General features: G+C 27.8%; 1 long non-coding RNA gene across 1 annotated transcript; it reads left to right on the forward strand.

Annotated features, from left to right (window-relative positions):
- Positions 1 to 2,319: 2,319 nt before the first annotated feature.
- Positions 2,320 to 4,229, forward strand: LOC133037878 (uncharacterized). The gene is made up of 3 exons (XR_009687865.1): positions 2,320 to 2,445; positions 2,612 to 2,703; positions 3,735 to 4,229. It is a non-coding gene; the product is annotated as an uncharacterized LOC133037878 (long non-coding RNA).
- The last annotated feature ends 12,604 nt before the right edge of the window (positions 4,230 to 16,833 follow it).

A 16,833-nucleotide genomic window follows, 5' to 3' on the forward strand; every position in this document is an offset into this window, starting at 1 on the left:
TTTTCTAAAAGATTAAAAGCAATGTTCATAATGAATGTTAATGTTCTATATATTTCTATATATAATACTTAAGATAAAAAACAGAAAATATAACATATATCGCACATAGGGCATTATATATATACCATATATAACTTATATATGTATATATCTTTTACATATATTTACTAGATAGATGTTACGTGCCAAGTCACATATGTTAATTTTATTTTAGTTTTGAGTTTTTTTTTTAATATCATAATCTTAAATTTAATAATATTCAATGTAGTGATAATCATTGAAATTTGAAAACATAATAGCGATTTAAATAAAAACAAAAATTATTATTATACTTTGTAATAGTAATTAAAAAAAAAGTATCATTCGTCCTAAATTTATCTTCGGAATTAATAAAAATGTTCATTTAGTTAAATTATCAAAACATTCAAATTTAATTTAAAATAATATTTAAAATTTAACTAATTCTAAATATCAAAAATTTGAAAATAATTTTTAATAAAAAAATAAACAACATGAACAAATTTATTATTAATTGCAACACTTTAGGTGGATTAATTATAAACAATATGAACAAATTTATTTTTTTTATTAAAAAAAAAAGTCACCCAATAATTTCTCATTATATAGCCACATTTTATATAAAATAGATATAATTGTTTTTGTCTGGGTTATGATATTTTTGGTGTTTCTGTTTTCTTTGTTCACTCATTGTAATGAGAAGACCTGTTGAATTCTCGAGATTACTTTGTAAATTCTTAAGGACAATGTGTACGCCTCAAGCGTTATCATTTTATTATTGTATTTAATATTTTTGAACAGTTTTATTATGACTAAAGGTAAAATTTTTTGTAGTAAAATAATTTATAAATTTATAAAAAACTTATTATATTTGAAGTTTCAACAACCATGCTAGCACGTAGCTATATTAAACTACTTTTCTTCTCTCCTTGGTAACGTTATGTCATGTACGTAATTTTCAACTATATGTTAAGAAGTGAAGTCCATATATTGGAAAATAAATATGGCACCTAAATTTTAGTTTGCATTGATATGATAGAATAATTAGTGTCCGATTTCGTTTTCATCAATTTTCTGAGTCAAAATTTCACATATATATTACAATTGCACTTTTGTTATTTGACCGACTCCAACTGATCTAGAAACTCATCACTTTCAGTTCCATTATTTGCGTGAAGAACATTCTAAGCACACAAAAAATTCTATGCGCGTCTATACAAAATATTATACATTGACATATATAGGGACATGATTTTGTTCCGTGTACTTTCACGGAATGTATTCCGTAATGTACAGCAGCCCTTAGATGAGAAAGTTATTTGATCTGAGGGCTGAGATTGATCTAGGGGTAATTAAGGTTAAAAAGTAGTAGCGTACTCTGACACTCATCTAATGTAACCTGAGACTCATCTAATATACCACGGAATACCTGTACATTCTGTAAAAATATATTACGAGAAAAAATTGTATCCATATATATATTTAGTACATATACAGTTATTAAGTACTATTGCTAAAGTAGTCTATATTTGATCAAAGGAAAAAAGAAATATATTAAGAGGTTTATTACTACATCCCGACTCCATTATATCATGTGCATGCATGTGTAACGTATGAGGATATATAACTACGCATACTATAAGTATAATTTATACACAACGTGATTATATGAAATATTAATTATTATTCCACACAAATTTAAATTTCGTGTCAATTTTGCATAAATTTTAGGGCTTTTTTCATAAATGTACAACAAAAACAACATAATTACAAAAAATGTGCAAAAAAAAATTATTTTAAAAACTTATACATTTTGAAAACTTATTACATAAAACTATACATTTTAATCATTAAATAATAAAATATATTTATTAAAACACAAAATAAACAATTTCGTAAAATTAATTAAACAGTTTTATAAAAATAAACAAATTAAATATTTTTTTTAGTAAAAGATAAATGTTTATTATCTATTTTAGTATGAATTATTATAATTTAATAAGAATTTTTTTTGAATAAAATACAATATCAAAATTATAAACACTAATCTATATAAATATAAATCAATACTTAAAATTACTAAAAATAAACATGACACATAGAGTGATATCTATTCTATATAAAGTGTGGCTATATAACTAAAATTCTTGGTTTATGAAAAATTTATGGGTGACTTTTATTTTTATTTAATAAAATAATAAAATATTATTTATATATAATAAAATAATAATAAAACAAATCTTATTAATATTTGAACTGATATTAAATATTAGCTTATACCATCAAAATTTGCACTGCCCACATATTTCGAAATTTTTTTTTAAACTTTTGGCGGAAGATTATTACAGATCTGATGTCTGTTTTGGGAGAAAATTTAATTTTGTTAAGGCTTGAGCTTCCATAGAAACGAACTCCAAATCCTTTCTTGTAAGATTTTATATTTTTATTTTGTTTATTACGGTTTGGTAAACATGACATGCCGTATTTGTGTTTTGATTATATATAATATTTGGTTTCTTTTTGTTTTGATTATATGGAGTCTAACGTTTAATAGTGGGAATCTAAGAGGAGAACCCTGAATTTGTTGTAACAGATGAATCAGGGAGTAATGCCTCCACTAGCATAAGGAATCCTTTTAAGAGACGATATCGTCCAGTAGCTTCAAATGAGATACTATATATAGCGGTATGGTTTTATTTTGGTTATATTTTTTTATCTGCGAATATATTTCTAGGATCTTTATAGTTCTCAGGTTCAAGTTTATTTGTTTGCCTCTCTTAAATGTTTATTTGTTTTTTTGTTTTGGCCAAAAAAAATCTCAAATATGGATGGTTTCAAAATTTGTAAATACATTTACAATGTATAGTTAGGTCTTGGTTATAGGTCCTTTAAGGGTGCTATTTGGGTGTAATCAAATGTTCTCGAGCTAATACAATTTCTGATTCATTAAAAAAAAAAAATTGTTTAAGAGAGGAGTAGTATGACTGAAAATGCATGAATTGACTTTCTACAGAACTATGTGATTTTGTGTATGTCATTTTGTCAAGTAAATCAGGTGATTAGTAGTCTTTAAAGTTGTATTCTACTTCATTTTCTCTTATTCTGCAGGTTTCTCTTTAACAGTGCTACTAGAGTGAAATACAATAAAACTAAATTGAGAATCAACATTGTTTGTGATTCATAATTATTAATCTGAATACAAATTACATGATAAATCTTTGTAATTCTGATCTATAAAACAATTTTTTTTTCAATCACAATAAGAATGACAACGATATTTTTTTCTTATTATTCTGTCACTATAGAAACTGAGCTTCTATGAAATTATTGATTGGATAGTTTCATATCTATAATTATGCAGATCATCTATTTGATAAAATGACTCAAAAAAGGTTTTTATCACCTCTTTAGCATTGTTTGAATTGATTTATTGTTGTTGGTGTGGGTAATTCTTAAACCTAATAATACTTTTCCCTACCAGTAGTTTCATATATTTTTGTTTAGTTATTGGATGAAGGCCATTTTGTTTTCTCTATTAAATAAGTTTGAGGAATTTTTGTTGAAGCAATATTTCATTTCCTTTGGCCTATAATTATAAAAAAAAGGCCTAAATTTTGTCTATGATCTGTAAAAATCATTGTTTTCAATCACAATAAGGGTGCCAACAATTTTTATTATATAATAATATAGAAAAAATCTTTTACCAAAATATGTAGATACACCCTTTGTATTCAACAGCTCCTCCTACACATAAGTTGGTTCTTATTCCAGTGGCTCATTGAGTTTCTCAGCAGAATAATGGCTTATCTCAATATGGACAGTAAATTATGCAAGGAACTCAGCAACAATAGCAACAAAAGAACCAACATGGACATTCAATGCAACAATTTAGGGGCACTTTGTACAATATGCAACAGCCTGCAAGAAAGGGTCAATTGCAGCCAGCTGGTACTGGTTCAGTTTATAACCCACTTAATGAGAGAGACTCATCAGCAATGTGTTCTGCAATCTAATATGCCTCCCCTGTTGGATTAAGAAATGGGGCATGGGAACAATATGCATGTATCTTTTCATCTTACTTGGTTTAAGTTTAACATGGGATTTAAGTTTCCAATTAAAATTTAGTAAGTTGTGATCTGAAGTACTCTTACTAAATCTATATATTCTTTCCATTTTAATTGCATTAGAAAGCAAATTCATTTTTATATGCATAGGTGTGATATGTTTTTGCTCCTTTAATTTTCTTAGAGAATGATAAGATGTTTTGGTATTTTCTGAAGATATTACTAAATTGAATAATCACCATTGAATTACAATATATTTTAAAAAAGCCTTATGTTTTCGCAATTGTAGATCTGGCATTTTCTAACTATATTTTTGCTTGATTTGGTATCCTAGCCATCTTATTTTGTTGTGAGAAGTGAGATGTTTAGTGGTGGTTGAATTTATCATAGTATGAGAGCAATATTAACTTAAAAGTTTGTATTTTTGCCTCCTTAGATATTTATCGTACATGTTATTATTATTAATAGCTACTGATAACTTGAATGTTTATATTGAAATTTTTAGGTAGACAATATGTTCTTGTGCCATTAGCAACATTTGAGATTGAGGTTACTAGCTTTCCTCTAGAGATATTGTTGCAGCTTCAAATAATTGGGGTTGAGTTTGAAGATTAGAATAAAATTCTACAATGCTTTGTTTAAGTTCATTTATCATGTTTCGAAATTTTTTTCACATTAAAAATAAATGCTAGACGAATACATATATTGAGATCAATGTACTATTTATTATTAATAACAAGATATGTATCATTTATTTATAAAATAATTGTGTTTTACTTACCAAACACACTGACTCACTATTTGACTTAATGAGTTTAATCGTTCATATAATTATATTATTTTACAATTTTTTTTTTCATTTACAATAACATTCTAATACTATGCTCAAAAAAGAACTAAAAAGAATAACCTAACATTTTAATATTAAATTTATTTACAATTTTCATAAATATACTATCATTGTTTTTAATATATTTAACTAAAATTTTGAATATGAATATTATTCCTCCAAACAAAACACTATATATTACTTAAAAAATAAATATATATAAAATCTAGACTAAAACTAATCATACTCTCTCGGTACGTAACATTTCTCTAAATAACTTGTATTTTTCCACTTGTGTCTAAATATACTGCCAATTTTTATTTGCACTGAAATTTCTCTGCATAATCTCAAATTTATCAACATCATTCCTATTCCGTTTAGCTAATTATTTTGTTTCTATTTATTGCATATTTTACCTTTTTAGATTGATTGTTTAGGAAATTAAAATTTTCTGTGTGCTGGTTTTAGGATTTTTTTCGTTGCCCTTGGAATATAGATCAGAAGAAGGATTAGTTGTTTTGGTTTTGTTTTTTGGATTTTTATCTAATTTGGAGTTTTGACCAATATGAATAAGAAGGATTCGTTCCACTTGTTTGCCATGGCCATTCGCATTCTGTGGTCGATTTTTTTTATAGTCCCATCACGCCCAATGAGTTCTTCCTCATTGGTGCCAGCAAAGGTGAGTTTGATTCATAATCTTAATGTTGTTTCGAATGAATTAGTTTATTGGAATGAATAATTATTTGATGTATAGGATGATTGAATTCATCTAATGAAAAATCTTTATGCGTGGTCGTGCAATTTAGACATTAACCATCATTCTCCACAATTTTCACACGATTATTTTGAAATGGTCAGTTAGAATCTTACTCTCACTCTTAAGTGATTGATATACCCCTTTCACCACACCCGAGCTACAAAATTTCAATCAGAGAAATTCAAAGGGGTTAACTATGAGAGCACATCCTTTTTTTAATTGGATTATTATTAAATTATTATGACATTTTTTTACTTGTAGTTTGCAATGATAACTATATATGATTATCAAGCTCGAAGTGAGTGAATGAGTTATCTTCATCACTTCTTATATTATTTGGTGAGGTCTTATATTATTTACATTAATTGAATATATATATTAATAATCTCAAACAATAATTAATAATATTTTTTTTTAATTATTTATTGTATTATTTTTAAATAAAGCAAAACACATCTATCATAAAATTTAGTATATATACGTGCCTCGCACGTAACATTCTACTAGTAATAAACATATGTGAATATTATTATTTTGTTTATTAAATTAGTATGTTTAATAGATAAAAAAACAAAATAAACATATATATACAAAGTATTTTATATTATTAGTATGTTTATTATAGTTGTAAACATAAAAATAGGCATAGCCAATTTATACTATACTAAAATAAGTATATTTTTTTTCCTATTGTTTCTATATATTGATTATTTTTTAATGAGTTAGTGAACGAATTTTCTATTGAAATATAATTTTTACATCAAAAAATAAATAAACAAACATAACTTTTTAAACTCCAAAAATTATTTAATTAGAAAAAATAAACATGACACAATAAACAAAGAAAAAGATAAAGATAAACAATTTTTTTTATATATATTATTTATTTTTTAAAAAATTATTAGAAAATAAACATAATACATAGAGTGATATAATAAACCTATGTGAATATTATTATTTTGTTTATTAAATTAGTATGTTTAATTAATAGAAAATAAAATAAACACATATATAAAATATTTTATATTATTGGTATGTTTATTATAATTGTAAACATAAAAATAAACATAGTTAATATTATCATATATATAATAATCAATAACTATTACCATATATATTATAAAAAAAAAATCTAAAAAAAGTTTTTTAGTTATATATAAAAATGTATGAGAAAATGATAATAAGTTTTTTTTGTACATATTTTGTAATTAATTAAAATAATGTATACAAAATTGTAAAATGTCCTAAATTTTATGATATTTTGATCAGTTGTATATAGTAATTAGTTTGTTAATAATGTTTTAAAGAATGTATATTTTAAATTGTTAATAAGAATTAATATATATTTTCCATTAATTAATGTATATTATCGCGTCAATATATAATTATAATAATTAGTCGTGTTATGTTTTTTTTTTAGGAAAAATAAAAGAATGGATTGTCTTTTAAAATTCATCCATCGATTCTATATAAAATATGTGGTTATCTCTCCTTTTTCTTAGTGAATAGATTAGTTTCGTTAGTTTATTAATTTCAGTATTATAAGTGGAATGGCTTAGCCGAGCTAGAAAAGAAAACAGATTAGATATAAAAAGAAAGAAAAAGAGAAGACTTTAAAAATATTGCCGACTCGCCCAATTTATTAACTTACTTAATAAGAGTAGGGTGGAATCCAATTGATTCCTACTTCAAGCATTGGGTCTCCTGTCTTAAGTAAGAGGAGTCATGGAAAGAACAGGTTCTAAATCACGATCAATTCCTTTTTCAAATCCTGCTGCAGCTGCACGAGCCCTTCCTGCGTGCCATAAATGACCTATGAATAGGAAGAACCCTAAAATAAAATGAGAAGTAGCTAACCAACTTCTAGGAGAGACATAATTTAATAGAATCTTTAGTTTAACGAAATTTATAAATTTTTTACGTCAATTTTAACAAAATATCCCAATTAATTAAGAGAATAATTTTTATTAATTTTGTAATATTATTATATATATTTAAAAATAAAAGTTATATATAATATTTATATCAAAAAAAATAATTTAATTATAGATATATTTAAAAATAAAAATCACATCTACATATAATCACATCTATATAAAATATATATTTAAATTTTTTATTTTAAAAATGACTAATGATATATATATATACATGCTTCTAATAATTTTTACACTTTATTATAACTCCTAACTACAAATTAAAATACTGTATCTATCACTATCATTATTTTTTTAAAAAATATATGTTTGGACATAATATATAATATATATTTTGAAAGCAATTAATTGTCTAATCAAATTCAAATTTTGTCAAAATATTTTTCTAATATAATCGTTATATATAGATAACAATATAAAATACGTATAATAATTAAATTCATTTTTTTATATATAGATATAATAACATTTAATGAGCACATCAATGTAGCTCCAATAACTAAAAAAAATTCTTAAAGATCGAAATTTCAAATTCTATTTCATAAATTAAAAAATAAAAATATATTACTTAGTTAAAATAATTGAATATACATGTATTTTACTTAATATCACTTAAATAAATTTAGTTAAAAAAAAATTATTATATGTGCATTGCACGTAACATCAACTTAATAATTATATATACTACTATGTATTATAAATTTTAAGTTTTTTAAGTTTTTTATCTTCACATATTTAACAATCCTATTAGATATATATTGAAACCAATAATTAATGTGATATGAGTTAAATAAATAAATAAAAAAAAACAATAATGTTACCGTGTAGAATGAGTGTAATTAACACTATAACATTAACGGTCCGTGTTATCCTTAGAAAAAAAATTTAATGTTACAATGTTAATTACAACTAGACAAAATTTGATAATTGCCAAACCCACTTAAATGTGTAGAATGAGCAAACCCATTTGCCCATAGTATAAGTTATATATCATTATAACAACTAGCTACTCCGCTCCGCACGTACAAGACTTTTCACTTTTGAGTCAATAATCTAGGTATGTTGAAAATAACAATTAGCCATCCCCATCCTATTCCTAAAAAATAGAATAATTAAAAAACTGTTCATAATAGTAGAAAGAGCATTGCTATAATGTACCAGTGGTGTCTAACACCTTCTCGACATGTCACGTTGCGATTGGTTAGCGATACTCCTTAAAAACTATTATATTAAATTATATGGGACTCGATACTTAGTTTGATAGCGATACTGACACATAGAAGGGTGTTAGGCACTACTAATACACTTTAGCATTTCTCTAGTAGAAATTATAATACAATTAGTTAATACAACTCACCTTTTTAGAGATTGGTGATGAAGTGGAAATTAATTGTGATTAATTAGTTTAAGTAGTGTTTGATCGTTGTAGTCAAAACATGCTATATGTCGCCATGGTGGAAAAGGTCAAAGTAAATTAATCATCAATTAAATAATAATTGATATAATTACATAACGCCTCCTTTTCATAACATACGTTCCCTCATTAGTAGCTACATGAAAAACATTTTTTTTTAACAAATGAAAAACATTTTATTGATAAATATAAAAGGGAAAAAAACAGAAAAATACAAAAAAAAGAAAAAAAATTACAAAAATACTATGTGTCGGCCCATTAAACATTTATACAGTTCACATACAAATATTTACAAAAATACCACATGCACTAAACCTTCAGCTGTACAGAGCGAACGATGAAGATGAACATACCTCGATCGTTTCAAAACCGCAAAACAACCAAAATGAAACCAAAACGAGGAAAATACAACCATTAATTTTGGCGAAATCAACTGGAAAAGAAGACCTACAATGATCTAAACAGAAAATGACGAAAAAAAAATCAGAAAAACTGTGAAGAAACTGAAATTACACATTTGTTTTCTGTTTTATTCGATCAAAACAACTCCCCCTAATATCGAAATCCAAATTCATAAAATGTTGATCTCTAACAAACAGATCTGGAGCTCCTACCAAATCCAAAACAATGTGTCATGTGAAAAAATTAAAAAAAAAAAAAACATCATGAATAATACGTACGTTATATACAGTTGCATTTTGATTGATTACTGGTTTCCAATATAAATATATTTTTTTTAAAAACACAATGAGTAAATTCGACTTAAGGTACAACCAGTTACGTATAAGTCTGTTTATTTTTTGTTTTGGTTACCTTATAGTTGCATTATCGTTTTATGATAGTTTATATATTATGCAGGAATTTAATTTGACGGGGACTAAGAAATAGTAGTTATACATAGTAAGTTTTGTGCAAATAGTTGCATATTAGTTTTATAATGAAATAACATATGCAAGTAGCAGAACTATAATAAACTACAAAACAACTGTATACAAACTAAAATACAAAAAAAAAACTCTTTGAACATCAACATCCATGATAAATCTCATTGTTACCCATTGATGATATAAAAATGGACGAAAACAACTAGATAAAAAACATATTAAAAAAATACATACAGAAGGTGTTTACACTATTAAAAAACTATGAAAAAACTATTACAAAATGAGAAATCAATAAACACAAAACCCACAAAAGTTGAATATGAAAAAATTTCAAAAATGGGGGACAACCAAAATGAAACCGAAAACAAACCTGCGATCGAAGAGGAGCACCATCCTAATCATTTTTTTGAGCAGGAGCATGAGAAATTTTTTCATGGGCAGCAACCTTTGATTTCTTTTTAGGAGGAGCTCGCTCACGTTTCGACAATTAAGGAGCGAAATCGGAGTCATCGTCTTGAACAACAGGACGTTTGCCCTTATTCGTATTAGCTATAGATTTCAATCCCATTTTAGAACTTTTTTTTGGCACAGGGGAAGGAGAAGAGTTCAGCTATGGAGGTTTTATTTTAAAAAAAAAAAACTGAAAAGAAATTGAAAATAATAATAAAAAAAAAAAAAGAGAAAAAGAGAGGGAAATGATGTAAGGTATGATTGATATAAGTCTTCAATGGAGGTTACAAGTTATTTAAAAAAAAAACACAGAAAAGAAATGAAAAATCAAAGGAAAAAATGAAATAAAAAAAAAGAGAGATGGAAGTGATTGATTGTTGATTGAAAATGGATGAGGGAGATACACGTGTCATATGCATGGAGGGAGCATGTGGTATATATGTAATAAAATAAAGAGAAAATGTAAAAATGTTTAGGCAACCGTGTGTAAGTATTTGTGTGATAAAAATTCTATTTTGTATTTTTTGTATAAAAATTTCAATATAAATGTGTTTATGTAATAGAATTTTTAATTTAACAAAATTTTTTAATTTTCTACATCATCTTTAATAGATTATTCAAACTACTTAACAAAATATTCATTATTAATTTTATAATATTATTATTTATATTTAAAAATAAAAATTATGTAGATATTTTATACAAAAAAAAATTATTAATTATATATTTTAAATTTTTAATTTAATTTAATTATATATATAAAAATAAATTTAATTTAATTAAAGTTTAATTAATTAAAAATAAAAATTACATTGATATATAAAATATATATATATTTAAACCTTAATTTAACGATAAGTTTTTGTTTTAGAAATAATTAATGATATATAAATGCTTTTAATAATTTGTACACTTTATTATAACTACACTCTCTTAACTAAAAATTAAGAATATTATATATAACATTATTTTTTAAAATATATATTTGTACATAATATATAAGATATATTTTGAAAGTAATTAATTCTCTAATCAAACTCAAATTATATCAAAATATTTTTTAATATAATCCTTGTATATAGAGAGATCAATATAAAATATGTATAATAATAATAAAAAAAATATTGTATATATAAAATACTGTTATACCCGAAATTCGGCTACAATTCAAAGGATGACTTATGTTAAGTAGTGGAATATGAACCACTTGATATAATGAATTTATATCATTTAATGCGAAGAAAAAGAATAACTCGTTAAATAAAAGACTAATAGAAAATATTCATAACTCGCTGACTATGTAGTCTTCAATGAGACAAGGATAGAAAACTATTAAAACATATATCGACGAGACACATACCTGCCTCAAAATACACAAGCTCAAGAAGATAACTCATTTATTCATAAGAATAAATGCAGTACAACACAACCTCGAATGATGGATAAGCGTGGCATTTACTTCGCTATTCAAAAAGAACTTGGCAAGGCGAATGACTTGCTGACACTTAGTGTTTCTTTCACATTATAAAAGACAAGGATAACAACTTGAAAATATGGGAGATGCTATCATCCAAATCAGTATTGACCATTGACAAGTCAAACGAGATGTTATTATCCAAATTAGCATTAACCATCGACAAGTCAAGCGAGATGCTATTATCCAAATCATCATTAACAATCGAAAGGATAAGAATAACAAGCAGTTTTGTAGTTATTAATTGTTATCCACACGTGATTTAAATAAAACGTGAAAATTAACCACGTTTCATCAAACATTTATAATTTTAATTTAAATATAAATTACTGCCAACTTATATTCCTATAAATAGGAGCAGATCCCACAGAAAAAAGAATGGAGAATTTTAGAGAGAAAAACAGTAATACGATCAATTATATCTTGTATTAAATACTCAGAAAATATCTTGAATAAGATAGACTCATAGAGTATGTAGATTTAACTGCAAAATTATGTAAAAATATCTTGTGTTATTTATACATTATTTATACTTTATTTATTCTTTATTATTTCCGTGTTTAAATTTATTACAAAAGGGCTTATTACTGGTTAACGAAAATTGGCGCTAACAGTTTGCTGCTTTCATTGAGAACCTACGTGATAAAACTCAGAAAAATCCCTCCTTAGAAATAAAAATCTATCCACGGCTGATAACAATCAAATGATGAAAGTCATCGTGAGGAAACTGCACATCGCCCTGAGAAAGAACCAATGGGTTTCTCAAAGACCCCATACTTCTGAACAACACGTTCAAGAAGAAATTATGGTGGTGATAATCAAAACTCAAAAGGAAGAAACGAAGAAACCAATGCTTCTACAGGATATGTACCTAGAAGTGAGGATGTTTATGATCCAACTAGGTATGTACCCTTAGTTGAATTGGAAAATTGACAACTCTGGCAACACTTGGTCGAATCTAACCAGCAAAATGCTGAGTTGGAAAGAGAGGCTGCAGTGGCAAGGGAAACTCATCGAAATAATACACAGAAGTAACTTGATCCTTGGGTAAGAAGGCCACGAGGCAGACCTCGGGGCTCAAGAACCAAGAGGCAAGAAGCAAATCAAGGAAATCCCTAGAACACCTAGGAGGTGCAACCTGGGGATACTAGGGATTTTCCAGTGGATGAACGCCAAAATAACGAAGAACCACGTCGAGAAGTTCCTCAAAGATCTCAAGGATTTATGAATAAGGGGAATGCACGTAATGATATACCAGAGTCTTCTCGCAGGAATGAGGACACAAGGCAACCCCGATTTAGGGAACAGGAAATCCCTCGTAATAACGAAAGAAATCCTGAGACTCAACCTAGGACAAGTGGGTTACCACCGAGACACCCACAACGTCCTTCTCCATTTGAAAGGAAATGAGTATACACGTATCTAACTAGAGGATGTGTATCAAACCTCTTCTGAAGGAGAAGGCCGGTGCAAGATGAGGCAAGTTCTAGTTCAAGATACTCTAGATCTCAAGGACAGTCGATCAAGCAGAAAAACGCGAGAAGGAAGTAGGTATCACCGTTATGCTGATCAAGAAAGCATGAGCAACACACGAAGTTATCAATCTGAGAGTTACTCAGATACAAGATCTGTGAGCAACTATGAGCGAAGACAACCCGATCTTCGTGAACACTTGAATCGAAGACAACGCGATCTATGCAAGCGATTAAATCAGAATTCACTTGACTTACACCATCAACTTAATGCAAATTAATAGCAAGTGGATCCCATCCAGTTGCGAATCACTGAGTTGGAGGATATGTTTAGAAAATAATAGGATGGGGAATACAGGAAATTACCTGCTATGACTCGAATGAGAAAACCAAGCCATTTCATCCTGATATTATGAATTCTCAATTACCTCAGGGATTCAAAAACCCACACATCTCGCAGTATGATGGGACTACGGACCCAGTCGCTCACCTAAATAACTAGAATACCATAATTTGAGCGAATAATGTCTCGAATAATCGATGTATTTTATTCCCAACTTCATTGACTGTGGTAGCGAGTAGTTGGTTCGATAAATTCACTCACCATTCGATAACTTATTGGGAACAGCTATCCAAGGATTTTAAGAAACAATTTTAGGCTACTAGAGATAGGCGACCTGAAGCATCATCCCTAACTAACATAAAGCAGCAACCAGGCAAGTCACTTAAGGCTTACCTGAGTCGCTTTCGTACTGCAGCTGCAAAAGTTAGAAACTTGAATGACAGTATACAACTTACTACTCTTCAAGTAGGGATCACAACTGACCTTTCAACAGCTGGGGGCGAGCTGTGGGATGACTAAGGTCGTCCAGTAAGAAATATTAATGAACTTAATGAAAGAGCACAAGTGTTTGTGTGCAAAGAGGAGGTGAGGAATGAGATGAAGTTGCTGAAGACTAGCTAAGGAAACAAACCCAGCACAAGTACTGCCACAGCAAGTACCATCTCAACAAAGGATGATAATCTAAGTGGTTCAAACACCAAATGAAAAGATGACTGAAGAGAATCATCTAAAAATAAGAAGAAATAGAAAAATCATGACAAATATGTGCCAATCTATATCGTGTACACCAAGTTGAATGAAACTTGTGAAAACATCTTTCTCGCAAATTAGCACAGGATTGCATTTCGCAAGCCCAAACCAATGAGACATGCGAGACATAAAGAAGATTCAACAAAATTTTGTTGAGTTCATAAAGACATAGGGCATACAATAGAAGAATGTCAACAACTGAAAGAGGAGATAGAGAGCCTTATCTGGCGTGGTTATTTTCGACAATATGTGAGGCGTCAAGGTAATGAGCCAAACCAGCCAAATCTGCCCAATCACCCAGATAATAAAAGATTACAACCTCCTCCTGTCGAGGGAGAGGATATATTGGATATCTCAGGAGGGCTACATCTCGCTAGAGAAAGTTGTAAAGCCCAGAAAAGATATGTCAATGAAATAAAGAATGAGCAATCGGTGTTTATGTTGAGCTTTGTGCCTTAAATAAAACTCTATTTCAATGTAATCTTCTCTATTCAAATATCAATAAAGAAACAAATTTAATTTCATTACTTGTTTAATGTGTTATTTGGTTCATGTGGTCATCTATTTACTTATTTGATTAATAAATTCATCCAAACCCTTATCACATTGATATTCTTGTTTATTGTGTTGTCGACATAGTGGAAAGTAAACAAAATTAAGTGATTAAATGTATTCCTATATTTATCAGCACACAGGGTTTAAATGATATGATTGTTGGAAATATTTTACCAGGATCTAGATTTACTACCATGTATGTTTCATTAACATCCTAATATGAATTCTAAAACAATGAAATAAACACATATAAAGTTTAGTAAACCTTACATTAGGTGCAGCGGAATATAATGACTCCTTCCGTTTAGATCTCTAGCCCTTGATTCCTTTCTGTAGCAGAACATAATCAAGATCTAAACTTGGATCTCTTTCTCTCCTACTTTGATACTGATTCTCCTGCTTGTTGTTTGGAATCTCCTACAGTCTTACACACTATGATTGAGATACCACTTAATGTGTGTGGGCACTACTCTATCACTCAAGGATTTCGAAATTGAAGAAGAAAAGAAGAGAGAAGTGGTTTCAGCTATAGAGAAAAGAATAGGAGGCTCAAATTTCATCTGACAAAGTTAACAAAGTTAAGTGTGAATGAGAGCCATCACTATCTATTTATAGGTAACCACCTAGGTTTAAGTTAGAATTCTTTGGCATTAAAATAATGAAAAATTAAATGATAAAAGCCTATAAGAGTGGCCGGCCATGGGCTTTGGCTAATGGGCATCACTTATGCAATTTGGCTGTTTTATCATTTCTGCATCTCACTTTCTCAAAAATGCCAATTTTCAAATTCAACCATTTAAATGCCAATTCCAATTATTTATAACTAAAAATTAATTATTAAATAATATTGTCATTTAATATATTTATTAATTAGACATATAAAGTCTCTTAATTAATAAATAAACCTAGAATCTCTTTATTGGAATTTATTTTACCAGGATCTTAGATCTACTCACAAGTATGTTGATTAACACCCTAAATATGAACTTTCTAAAACGATGAAATAAACACATATAAAGTTTAGGAAACCTTACATTGGGTGCAACAGAATATAATGACTCCTTCCGTTCAGATATCTAGCCCTTGATTCTTTTCTGTAGCAGAGCATTATCAATATCTGAACCTGGATCTCTTTCTCTGAATCTTTGATGCTGAAACTCCTTCTTGCTGAAAGTCTTTCTTCACGATCTTCCTCACTATGATTGAGGTATCACTTGCTGTGTGTGGGCACTACTCATACACTAAGGATTTCGAAATATTGAAGAAGAAAAGAAGAGAGAGAGTGGTCAGCCAGATAGGGAGAGAGAAGGCTCAGGTTTTTCTCTGAAGGAAAAATAGAAAATTTAAGTGTAATTTTCCTGAAGCCTTCACTATCTATTTATAGCATTCCACTAGGGTTAGGTTTGAATTATTTGGCATTAAAATAATGAAAATATCAGTTTAAATTTTCTACAAAAGTGGCTGGCCCTATACTAGTGGATTTGGGCCTCACTTTTTGCAATTTTGCAGTTTTACCTTTTCTGCATCTGATTTTCTCAAAAATGCCAATTTTCTAATTCAACCATTTAAATGCCAATTCTAACTATTTAATAACTATAAATAATTATTAAATAATATTGTCATTTATCATATTTATTAATTGAACCATACAAAGTATCATAATTAACAAATATGCCCCTAATAACTCTTTCTTTACAATTTCGCCCTTACTTAGTGAAAAATTCACAAATAGACATAGTCTGATTTGAGAATTATAATTGATTAATCAAAATCAATTACATGAGTCTTACAAGCAATATTATCTCAACTAGTGCGGGGACCATGGGTCTATATAACCGAGCTTCCAATAAGTAAATCAAGAATTTAGCACTAAAATTCACTAACTT

The sequence above is a fragment of the Cannabis sativa genome, chromosome 5 (genome assembly GCF_029168945.1).
Source record: "Cannabis sativa cultivar Pink pepper isolate KNU-18-1 chromosome 5, ASM2916894v1, whole genome shotgun sequence".
NCBI lineage: Eukaryota > Viridiplantae > Streptophyta > Magnoliopsida > Rosales > Cannabaceae > Cannabis > Cannabis sativa.